The sequence below is a fragment of the Coffea arabica genome, chromosome 9e, assembly GCF_036785885.1.
Source record: "Coffea arabica cultivar ET-39 chromosome 9e, Coffea Arabica ET-39 HiFi, whole genome shotgun sequence".
NCBI classification, from domain to species: domain Eukaryota; kingdom Viridiplantae; phylum Streptophyta; class Magnoliopsida; order Gentianales; family Rubiaceae; genus Coffea; species Coffea arabica.
The window spans coordinates 26461451-26473114 of NC_092327.1; the positions used below are offsets into that span (position 1 = coordinate 26461451).

At 33.9% G+C, this 11664-nt stretch overlaps 1 pseudogene; it reads left to right on the forward strand.

Annotated features, from left to right (window-relative positions):
* Positions 1-373: 373 nt before the first annotated feature.
* LOC113709270 (actin-related protein 2/3 complex subunit 3-like) lies at positions 374-5458 on the forward strand (annotated as a pseudogene).
* The last annotated feature ends 6206 nt before the right edge of the window (positions 5459-11664 follow it).

An 11664-nucleotide genomic window follows, 5' to 3' on the forward strand; every position in this document is an offset into this window, starting at 1 on the left:
ACTTTACTTTATTGCCTTAATTTCCTAGATATTTTTATAAGGGAGTCAAGTTTTTAAATCATTTTCCTTATAAAGTTAGTACATGTTAAGTTCGTAATGCATTATGGAAATAGGACCTACTAGTGAGGTGTGTGCGATAAATTTTTGAAGATTGAAGGAGTTTTATGCAAAAGGATATTATTTTATAAGGTGTTAAGGGATAACTAGAGGTTGGCTAGATATTTAGTGATTGAAAGCCAAAGAGATAAGGATTAACCTTGGAAGGCCATTTGTCACTAAATCCTTGGAGCATTGACTTTGACTACAACCTTTCTTAGCCTTTAATTAAAACAAAATTTGACCAAAAACCTATCATTTTCTTCCTTCACTGGGCCGAACCTTTGAGAGAAAAAAAGGGAAGAGAAACTTCATCTTCAACCTCTAATTTGCAATCTACTCATAAAAGTTGACATTTAGGGAGTTTGGTGGAAAGATTTTGGAGAAAGAAGCTCTTGGTTTCCATATCTTCATAGGGTTTCAAGGTACCTATATCAAGAAGCCCTCTTTTCTTTTAATACTTGCATATGAGTGGATTTAGAGCTTGATTTTGATTATTTTCATGGAAAATTTCATAGTTTAAGTGGTGATTAAAAATTTCAGTTTTGATGGTGAAATTTCAGCTTTGATATGATGCTTTGAACTTGGCCATGATCTAGTAGCTTTGCCATATGAATTTGCCGGCTTTTATATGTTCTTTTAGCTTCATTATAGAAATTTCAGCTTGTGACCATGAATTTCAACTTAGGGTTTGCATTTTTCCAGTCTTGGTATGATGATATATGGGCTGGATATTTGTACATTTTGGCTAGCCTTATGGTCTAGAACTAGTGTCTTTTATAACCCAGAACTTATGGTCTTTAATTGTGGTGGATTGGATCTTTGATGGGTTTCTTTGAACCTTGATTTAGGTAGATGACTTGAGGAAAAATTTCCATTTTGAAAGCTTCTTGCTGGTCGAAACTTTTGAGGGCTGTTAGCCCTTATTTTTCAAAACTTTTGGGGAAAATCTTGATCCACAAACTTTGTTAGACATTATACTTTGATTGTGAGTTAGATTTGAATCAAAAAAATCACGAGCTTAAGTGGGAAGGTTGAGTCAAGTGTTGCCGAAAAATTTTCCCGCAGGAGACTCTGAGCAGTTTTGGGAAATCTGTTATATCTTGGTGTAGAAAAATCCGAATTGAGTCTCGTTTGTTGCATTTGAAACTAGACTCATAGATTTTTTAACCGTGTAAAATGCATAGTTTGGTTCACTTTCTATAAATACCAGTAAAATTTTCAAATGGGCTAAAAATCCAAGACTGTTCTGTTTTTGCACTTAGTTGAACAGTGAATTGGGGTTGAGATTTGACTAAGTTATGGGCTGAATTTTATGAAGGTGTCTTCTAGAGAGTTGCAGATTTTTGAGTCTATTTTCTAACGGTATAAGATTTATGATTTTTAGACTTACAAAATTCAAGTTATGACTTTTCAAAGAGCATTACACAAATTGGAATTTTTCTTATGAAATGACGAACAAAACTTGGAAGATTTGGGCCGAATCTTGGATTGGAATTTGTCTCGTTTCCTCTAACTTTAAAGTGAAATTTTACTCAACATAGCTTGCTAATCAATTGCCCTCGAACGTGCTTTTAAAAGGAGCAACAAGTTTGAATTAAAAGGGGTGAAAAGTGGAGCATCATGCCAAGAGTTTTGTGGGAAATTTCACTTGCTTGATGTTCAAAACTTGGAGGATTTGTTGGTGTTTTTGCTAGGAAATAAATGGTGGTTTGGTGAAGTTTTAACTTCATAAGTTTTAGTAAACTTGAATGCTCATTTATATATATCAAAACTTGGGTAAAAGATTAGGAGTTAAGGAAGTGAAAGTGGTTTTTCCCTCCCATGTGTGTTTTGTTAAACTCTTGAGCGGTTTGGCTAACTTTTGAATCGAAAACTCTTGCCACGTTTTGACTTACAAATGGAGCACTTTTGAATCTTTCCTAGAGCATTACCTTAGTGGTTAAGTGAAGAGAGTCTCTCTCCTAATTTGACAAGAGATTGAGGATGCTTGAGAGAAGGGTCGAGGGGAAATTGTTTGGCCTTGGTTGAACGATTATAGGTAATCGTGGATTGTGCATGTCTCAGGTATTCAAGAGGAATTCGAAGGAAATCCCGAGGAGAACTAGTGAAAGCCTTCTCTTGTCTTGCTTATTTCATTATTGGTGAGTGTTCTAACTGCATGTTCCATGCTCATTGTTGTTAGAAATTTGTTAGACACTCGACTTGACATTTCATAGGCGAGTGTGTACTTTATTGCATTTGAGCTAACTTGACTAAACACTTGATATCTCATTCATGCATGTACAAGTAACTTGATTTGCATGTGACCTATATCTTGACTTGAAATATTTGAAATACTTGCAAATGTGACATGTTGGGCATTACTTGTGACTTGATCATGGTTAGGCGAGTGTGTCCTTATTCACACTCGACCTCCATGAACTTGAAATAATCGATCCTGCGTGTGGACTTGCATGTATATGTGCATGATTGTAGGCCAACTGCATTCTTCTTGCAGCGGTTGATTTTAGGCCGACTGTATTCCTCTTGCAACGGTTGAACTAGGCCCTTGGACCCTTATCTGAGACATCGGGTAAGTGGAAACTTGGGTTACTCATGCGTATGCGTGAATGTAGGTCAGTAACGGCTGAACTGAGCCCTCGTTAGACCTCTTGCTTGAGACCAACCTCAGAGTGGTCGGGTAAGTTGGGCAACCTTGGGTAAAGGACGAAGTTCCAAACCTGTTTATTCCTGACTTGAACTTCTGATATTTCTGAATACGGAGGAGCGTTAAGTGACAACTAACATCTCCAATCATTACATGCGTGAGCGTTGGATGACAGCCAACGACTCTACTCTTGAATACTTGAATACTTGGGGCTATAAATCAGATCTTGAATACCTGAATAGCTGGGGTTATAAGCCCAACTCAGGGCTAGTTGGTCGAATCGAGCCGACAAAGGTTTGGTCGAGGAAATTGATGAACTTTGGGTACTTCTTTGACCTTCGGGCCCGGTAAGGGGATGATCAGTAGATGGAAATTGATGTTTAGTGGTGATCTACGGACATTATAATTTCATGGTTGACGGAGAGTCCACGGACCCTGGACAAGTTGCCGTGGAACCTGCTCCTGAGAGCAACCTATATTCTTTACCATGAACGTGTTCTTTGCTGTATACCATTGCATGATCTATCTGTTTACTTGCTTTATTATGCATTATGTCCTGTTCTATTTGGGTTTGACTTAATGGTATCATGCCTGCTAGTTTACTTGGTTGTTTACTTGAAACCTCACTGGATTTTTAGCTCATTTCTTTTAGTTTGTTTTCCTTAGCAAGCGTTGGCAACGTGGAAGCTGGGAAAATAAACAGTTTGAGAATTGACGTCTAGCTTTAAGTAACTTGCCTTCCTAGTTGTACTTGGTGATTTGTTTAACCGTGAAGTTTTGATACTCATTTTGAGGTTAATACTATTGGAGTTTGGGAATTGTTAATATTTTTTCTGAGATTCGTGAGTGAGTCCTAGCGAGAGTTGGACAGACGGTCCGCCAAACCCTTGGGTTCGCCCTAGGAGGAGGTGGGGCTGTCACAGCTAATGTATATTTTCACTGAGAGATACACAAATACACATCTTCTTCCACATATCTCCAAATACTGAATGATCCAAAAACAAGGCCATGGATTGGGTTGATTGTGTCAATCAGACATTGTCTCTGTGTTCATCTAGGTTAGACTTATTCATCTATATTATTTTCCTACAAAGAGATCCTTTTCTACATTTTTATCTCCTAAGTTTTTAACATTCTCGAACATTCATTCAGAATTTTGGAAAAAGTAATGTGAAAATGGCTCTTCCATTGAAATTTATTTGGGTATTTAGAAATGCTTCTGGTATTAATACTTTTTACATGCTTTTCCTTCTGAATAATTTAATTTTTCCTTTAGAGATCTAGATCGGGTGAATATTTTTCTTGTTTTGGCTAGTTGTTCAAATCTCTTCTGATTTTGAAAGTATTTTTACTAGTGTATTTTTCATGTATTTTTACTACTACAATTTACTGGATGTGTTCTCCTAAATTTGGTTTTTATGAGTTTCATAATTCTTCCTGTAGTTTTGATTTTGTGGTACTTACAAGATATGCTTTGAGATCTAAATTAGTTTTATATTTTTCTTATTTTGAGCAGTTCTTTTAAGATCTTTGATACTTTTTCTGTAATGTATTCTCTTGTATTTGGTTCTTATGAGTTTCTTAATTTACCCTGTATTTTTTTTTGATTGTGTAGTTTTTATGAGGTACCTTGTGAGATCTAGGTTGGGCTTTTATTTTTCTTATTTCGATTAGTACTTTAAGATGTGTTTTCAAATATGTTGTGATTTTTATTTTTCCTTGAAATGTATCGATAAGGTATTTTCTGCTACCTCTGATCCAGAGATCTTGTACCTTTTCTAGCAGTTCTACCGCTACTACACTTTCTAGCTATGAATTCTCTTTCATTGCATATGTTGGGTTTCATATTTTCTGGTCTGGCTAACTTCTGATCAATCACCGTTTACGTCTTCTTCATCAGATCGGAATCCAGTTCAATGGTCGTTTATCTATAATACAAGATGGAGTAAAAAAAGAATAACAAGAGACGAATTTCTAAGCCCACGAGTGGATGGAAAAATGGTTTATCACTCTAGCTTTGTTGATGAAGGATTGCCAATGCTTGTGGATGCCCTCTTCTTCCTCTAAAAAGTCATATAAAGGGACCTGCTCCAGTTTCAGATACCACTGACATTGTTGATGAAGCAATATCATTTTTCAGAGCTAATGTCTTCTTCAAAAACTTTGACATCAAAAGTTCAGCTGATAAGCTTCTTATCTATTTGACATTATACATAAATGTGGCTTTAAAGAAGCTAGAGGGCTACAGAACTTTGGCTGAAGGAACGAAGGCAATTAAAAACCTGGGTTTGGAAAAGGTTCCTGTGCCTGGGAGAGTCTGGCTTTCCCTTTCCCGAGTTATTTACACTACCACAATCTCAAAAAGAAGCAGAGCTATTCAGAAATTATCTAAGGCAAATTCGCGAGGAAACTAGTGGAAGACTATTGAGTGTTGCATACAGACACAATGGGACTCCTAATAATTGGTGGTTGGCATTTGCAAAGAGAAAGTTCATGAATATTATTATTCCATAAGGAAGCAGCCCCAGTATTTTGATGTTCCCGAGTGCAGCTCAAGTGTCTACATCCCCTGCCTATGTCCTGTAAGCAGAATGCAGAATCTTTGTGTTTATGTTATCATATTTCAATTTTGACATTTCTGTCAGTACTGTTGAATGAAGGGGTGAAAAACTGTTGGATGAAGATATCACCCAAAAAAAAGTATGTGTTTTCTTCTAGCTAGCTACTTTTTTTCCTAGCTTGGTGATCTGCTTCAGTTTCAGCTTTTTTTTTTCTTAGTTTCAGCAGTGTTATTAATGCATTTTCTTTTTTTTTCCTATTGTTTATTAAATGTTGGATTCTTCTGTAACTAGATATGGTAAAAGGAGTTTACGTACTGCAGAACAAACTCATCAAAAATTTTCAAGTTTCTTGGCTTTGTACAGCAATTAATTTGTAATTTGTGTAAAAAATTGTAATATGTGTGCTTTGCTGTGTAATTAATGTGCTGGCTCTGGGAGGAAATTTCTAGTATAATTACTAGCATTGCGGGTTTCCTTTCTACAAGGTCAATGAGCTTAAACAGCATTATGATTTATGAGAGGGCAATTGAGATGCAATACTCTCATCATATCGTCATGAGTGTGAGAATTACTTTACAGAGAGGCTTCATAAAAACAAAATTGCAACAAATAACTCGTAATTAAAGGGATTGCCTCTTTTATGTCTTTCAATTATATTGATCAATACGTGTCCTTATTTTAAATTTTTATTATTATTTTTTAAATGTTATTAGTTGTTCTATAATGTTTTATAATTTTATTTTATTAACTTGTGTTTTACATGAGTTTAATAGAATATCTATCATGAGCATGGATAAGATTCTTATATTTTCGGGGCTTCTTTCGGTTTTTTACCCTCATTGATGGGAAACACCTTTCACTTACTCTTAAGCATCATTTACATATGATGGAATTATTACTAAAAATTGTTCTTTCTTGTTATTGGCACCTGTTTGGTTTAGTTAACGACAGTATGCATGTTAAGGAGAATAGACAGCAAAAGATATTTCTTTACGGAGTTACAGAGGAAAGGTATGGTAATAATCCTCCATTGTTGTTGTTCATCTCATGGTCCATCAAAGTCTTTACAATGATTTGGTTGCAAGCTTTCGCCTTTATCTTGTTTTACTATCCTATGCTCATGTGCAATTTTTAGGTTTTCGATAATTTCACTCGACTCTCATGAGATTTACATAATTGTGAGGACCTCCCTTGATATGATAAAAAGACAATAATGTCCTTCAGTAATTGTCAACTCGTTAAAAAATTCTATCAAAAATTAAACTTTTCTCATCTATTGTCAACCAATAACTCAAACTACAATCTTTTCCAATTAACACTTTATTCTCTTCCTTCTACATATGTTTTCCTTTCAAACTCATTTATTTATTCTTATCGACCAAATGTATACAGCCGTCATTAGCAAAACCACTATATATACCAACCATCAGTGGCTACATATGTTGGTGTCTACTCCTAATTCTCTCTTTTTCATTATTATTAAATAGTTTCTTTGTGCCCATTTTTGCTTTCAATTTTTGATAGGCATTAGCAAAATGAAATTTTCAAATGATGAGTGATGACTTCGTTATCAAACTAGATGGAGACAAAGATAGTGGTAGTGATAAAAAATAAAAAATGAAGAATAGGAAGTGGAATAAGAACTAAATAAAGATTATACTGTTATAGTTGTTATGAAAAAAAAGTGTTTCTTGTATATTTATAACTACATTGTGTTTTTAATTTTGATTTGCAATTATTAATGATGTTATTCCTATAGAGAGAATTTGATTGATTTTGAACTTTGTGCGAATGGAGTATATTGGATGTTGATATTACTAGTGGTGGTTTAACTACTAATTTTGGGATATTGATCAATATTGTTGTGTATTAGGTAAAATATGATATTGCTATGAGATTGTAGGCAAGTTTTGGGTATATGATACTGCATTTGTAATTGATGCCATGGTCTGCACGAAAGATTTTTAGGTAAAAGATGGACATTAGAACAAAGGCAAGTGTTTAATTAGTGGTGATTTGAATATTGATAGATACGCAATAGTGATAGTGAGTACAGATGAATGAAATAGAAACAGTGAACCATTTTTTTCTTTTTATTTTTGTTGTGAATTAAAACCTAAGGGCATTATAGGATTTTTGATAAAAAATCTAGCCTTATGGGTCTAGAATTTTGCTTAAATAATAAAAATAAGGGAGGTAAGTGTAATTTTTAGAGTCTGAGTGGAGCTTCCTGCAATTGTCAAAACTTCAGGGGAAGTATGTGAAATTATCCCTTAGAGGAATAGGTGCCGTTCCAAACCTCCATTTAGTGCAACCTTGCTAATGACTATATGCGTATAAGGGCTCCATCCATGGAAATATTTGACATAGTAACTTTAGGTTCCGATTTATAACTCAATTTAGCACTTAAATTTAATGAATTTAAACGTTAATATGTTTAGACATATTTGATAACAAAAAATAGAGCATCTTAATTATTTAAGTGCCTCTGAATTGTCTAGGCAAAATTTACTCCAAAAATAAGTGAAAAACTATTTACTTATCATGTAATACAAAATATCCTCAAATGTTAAGATTTTAATATTAAATAATTTGGTAACTGAATAGATTTAGATTTTAAATTTTAGATTTCAGATTTCAATTTTATCATACACACCCTTAATGTTTTTTGGCTTAATCTTTTGCATCTGAAGAGATAAGATTTGCTTTCTTAGGTTGATTGCCAACTGTTGTTTTTTTTGCTATTTTTGTCCACTTAGATACTAAGAGTACATTTTTCCTTTTGCAGATTATAGTTTTCAAATGTAAAGAAGCATTGCAAAGTCACTGTGTATGACATCAATTCCTGTGATTTGCATAGTTAAAAGTATGAATTTGGGTGTTTAGAAGCTGATAGGACTGTACAATAGGTTAATTAGCAGAGCAATTAAAGAGACATGTATACTGTTCGTCTTTTATTGTTTATGTGTTCTCTTTAATTTTCCTTTCTTCCACTCATTCCTTTGTAAATCCTAAGAGAATAAAAGAGGGAATGGAGTTAGGAACAGTACTTTCGTCCCCTATCATCACCATTAGTGTGTGGATTGTTTGGTCATTTCGTCCCCTAATGGGTTGCACGTATTTCTGGCTGCAATTCGTTGATGTTTTTTTCCTGACCATGCTACCCTTGGATTTCACTTTTACCGTCGATGGAGTAATTAGCCAAAAGAAATAGAGTTGGCTTTATGGTCTTTTGGTTCGGTCTAACTCTTGTAGACACACCTGCTGTATTATCATTTATGACATAGTTTGACTTCCAATTTAGCGGTGTGGTGGAGCCTGCCTTCAAATGAGTGATTTTATACTACTTAGCATATCTTTTTGTGTTCCTGCTACAATGGATAGATTATTTCTGCACAATTTCTGCTTCCAAGATATCTGAATCTTTTCCATATAGTTATCTATAAGGTTAAATTATTTTTGTTTAAACAGTCTGAATTGTCAAGGAAACAAAAAAAAAATGGGGGTCCAACCCAAACACTGACAGTAAGTGATGACTGCTTGCTATCTACAACCTTGTTACCAATGTCACTTCCCAAATAGAACTTCCTCCACTATCACAGACTTTTATGATTTATTTTTTGAATTTTCTTTATTTTCCCATCTATTGTTAAACTGAATATTCAAAAGAAGATGAATTATGATTTCATATTTTTGTCTTTTTTTCTTATAAAAATTTCGATTTTTAAGCCTGCTTTGTATCAATTTTTTTTCCCTTATAAATTTTTTTTTTGCTTATTAGCTCAACGCTAATAACAAATATCATGAAAACCTACGATGATTAATATTGTTGAATCATAAAGTATTAGTGTGAAAACATATGTAGAAAGATTCTTATGTATGTAAATATAACAGTTTACTATTAGCCTAGATAATCACTATTTCTTTTTTAACTTTGATTTCATGACCCTTTTGAAAACATACCAATTATTATATCTGGGCAACCTCGCGCCTCGCGCAAGACCCAAATTAACTAGTATTATAAAGGCCTTAGACATTTTTTTATGCATATCAATTTGGATGACTTTTACACGTCCTAGCATATCACTATGTATTATTGTAAAATGATGGGTCTGTATGCATTGGAGAGTTTTTCCGGAAACTGTTTTTATATAAAAGCAACATTAAAAATACATATAATCTCAAATATAATTTATAAAAATTAAAAAAATTACTAAATACTATTACATTTTTTTCCTTCCACCCACTACCACCACCCATCATACACCGCCACCCACCACCTACCACCTCCCTCCTCCCCTACCTCCACTGTTGCCCCTTCCATCTTTTCTCCTCCCTCTTGGAATTTAAAAGACAATGGAGGTATATTCCTTTTGAAGTAGTGATTGAATGATGGGAGGAAGAGTTACCTATTATTCAAGATTAACAAAAACGTCAAGGTATCAATTTAATTAATAATTAATTATAAAAATTAATAATAAACTAACATTCCAAAAGAGAGAGAGGAAGTGCGTACCCATTATGTTGCATCCCTTTTTTCTTGGACACTTATACCTATACATATGAGTTATCATTTTCTTTTCCTTGAGTCTCACTTTTGCATACTTGTAACCTCTTTGAGGATCATTCTTGGGTTTCACAATTAATGCAATTAGTACCAATTGAATCTTGAAGGGACATTTCTTCCCTTCCAATATCCTATTTAGATTTAGGTTTGCATCCATATAAGAAATATTCAAATGTGATAAGTTTGACGGTTAGATTAAGAAAAAAAAACACTTGAACTCGAATTGAAATACTATTGAGCCATTCAAGCTTGACTCCTACTCAGTCAAAATTGAGTGCAATTTGAGTTCTTGACTAAGCAACTCGTGAGCCACTCACAAGTAGGTTGGTTTGACTACATCCCTAGGTACAAGTAGTTGAAGAGATTAGGTTGTGTACTATTGACGAGAGCTGCAGCATGGTAATAAAAGCATGGCAAAATCTTCAAAGCTTAGAGGATCTACATCCAAATTTATCAAATAAATCTGAGCCTAAGGTCACTCCAAAATATGATGAATGGATCAAGCACAAAGTGGCACAAGAAATGGAAAACATACAATCTATCATCACCCATCCGGACGAGCAGATAGAAAAATTGAAAAAAGAGTTGGGGGACCACGACATACAGCTTATAGTAGTACATCACACCTTGGAGGACGCTAAGTTACAATTGAAGAGAGAGGTAAAGAAGACTAAAATGCTAGAGAGAGCATTAGATGCCTTAGACAAAATTCAAGAGGGGATTCGAAAGCTTAATATAGGCAATTCTAGAGAGTCACAATTTGGCCGCATAGCAAGATATGAGAATTTTCTAAAAATGGTTGGCCAAACCATCAATGATGCTGTAAAGAACGGTTGAACCTATGAATGCTTAATGAAAATCTTTAACTCAAATTTTAACCATTCATTATTCACTTATAGGTTTGAAATTGGGATTTTACCTCGATGGAGTTGCATCATGATAGGCCAACCTTTGGCATAAAAAAGGTACTTAAAATTTACTAGCTGTCATGTCCCATTTTTTGAAATAAAAATATTTAATGAAAAAATGTGTTTTCGATTTTAGAAAATAAAGAAATAGGACTTTTACAAGTGTGAAAGTTTGAGGCCAAAAAGATAGTCTAAAAAAGGATTTTTAAGAAAAAGGGAGTCACTACTTGGTATTGAGATTGGGTGTACCAAATTATCAGAAAATATTTTACAAAAATAAACAAAATAAAACCCTTTTCTAGATGACTCCAAATCTTTGAAAATGATAGAAATGGGTTCGAGAGTTATAGTTGAATAAAGGGAAGGTAAATGTTCAATTGACTCAAATCTAAGGACTCTTTCAACCTAATCTAATTGTGAGATTTAGTTAAAATTTTCCTAATCTCTCTTAAGCTTGTCACATTTCAATGCTTCTATGTATACAAATCTAAATCTAAAGGGGGAACAAAATGTCCCTTCAAAATCTAGTTGATACGTAAGGGGGACGAAAACTCGTAATACAATTTTTCTTCTTATAGAGAGTAATGGCATGCTAAAACTAAAAAAAACCATACTCACCAACTTTCCATATTCAAAGAGTGACACTTCTAACCCAAACAAATAAATAAACTAACTTATTTTCTGATTTTCTAAATAAAATACGAGTCTAAATGATATAATTTACACATATAAGGATAAGGGAATAATATAAGTGAAAATATTATGCAAATCAGAAAAATTACCTAAAATAGAAAAAAATGAATAAAAATGTAACGAATGACACACAAAAGATAAATCTAACACATAGACGGGGCCTACGGGTCTAACATTGGACTAATTCAT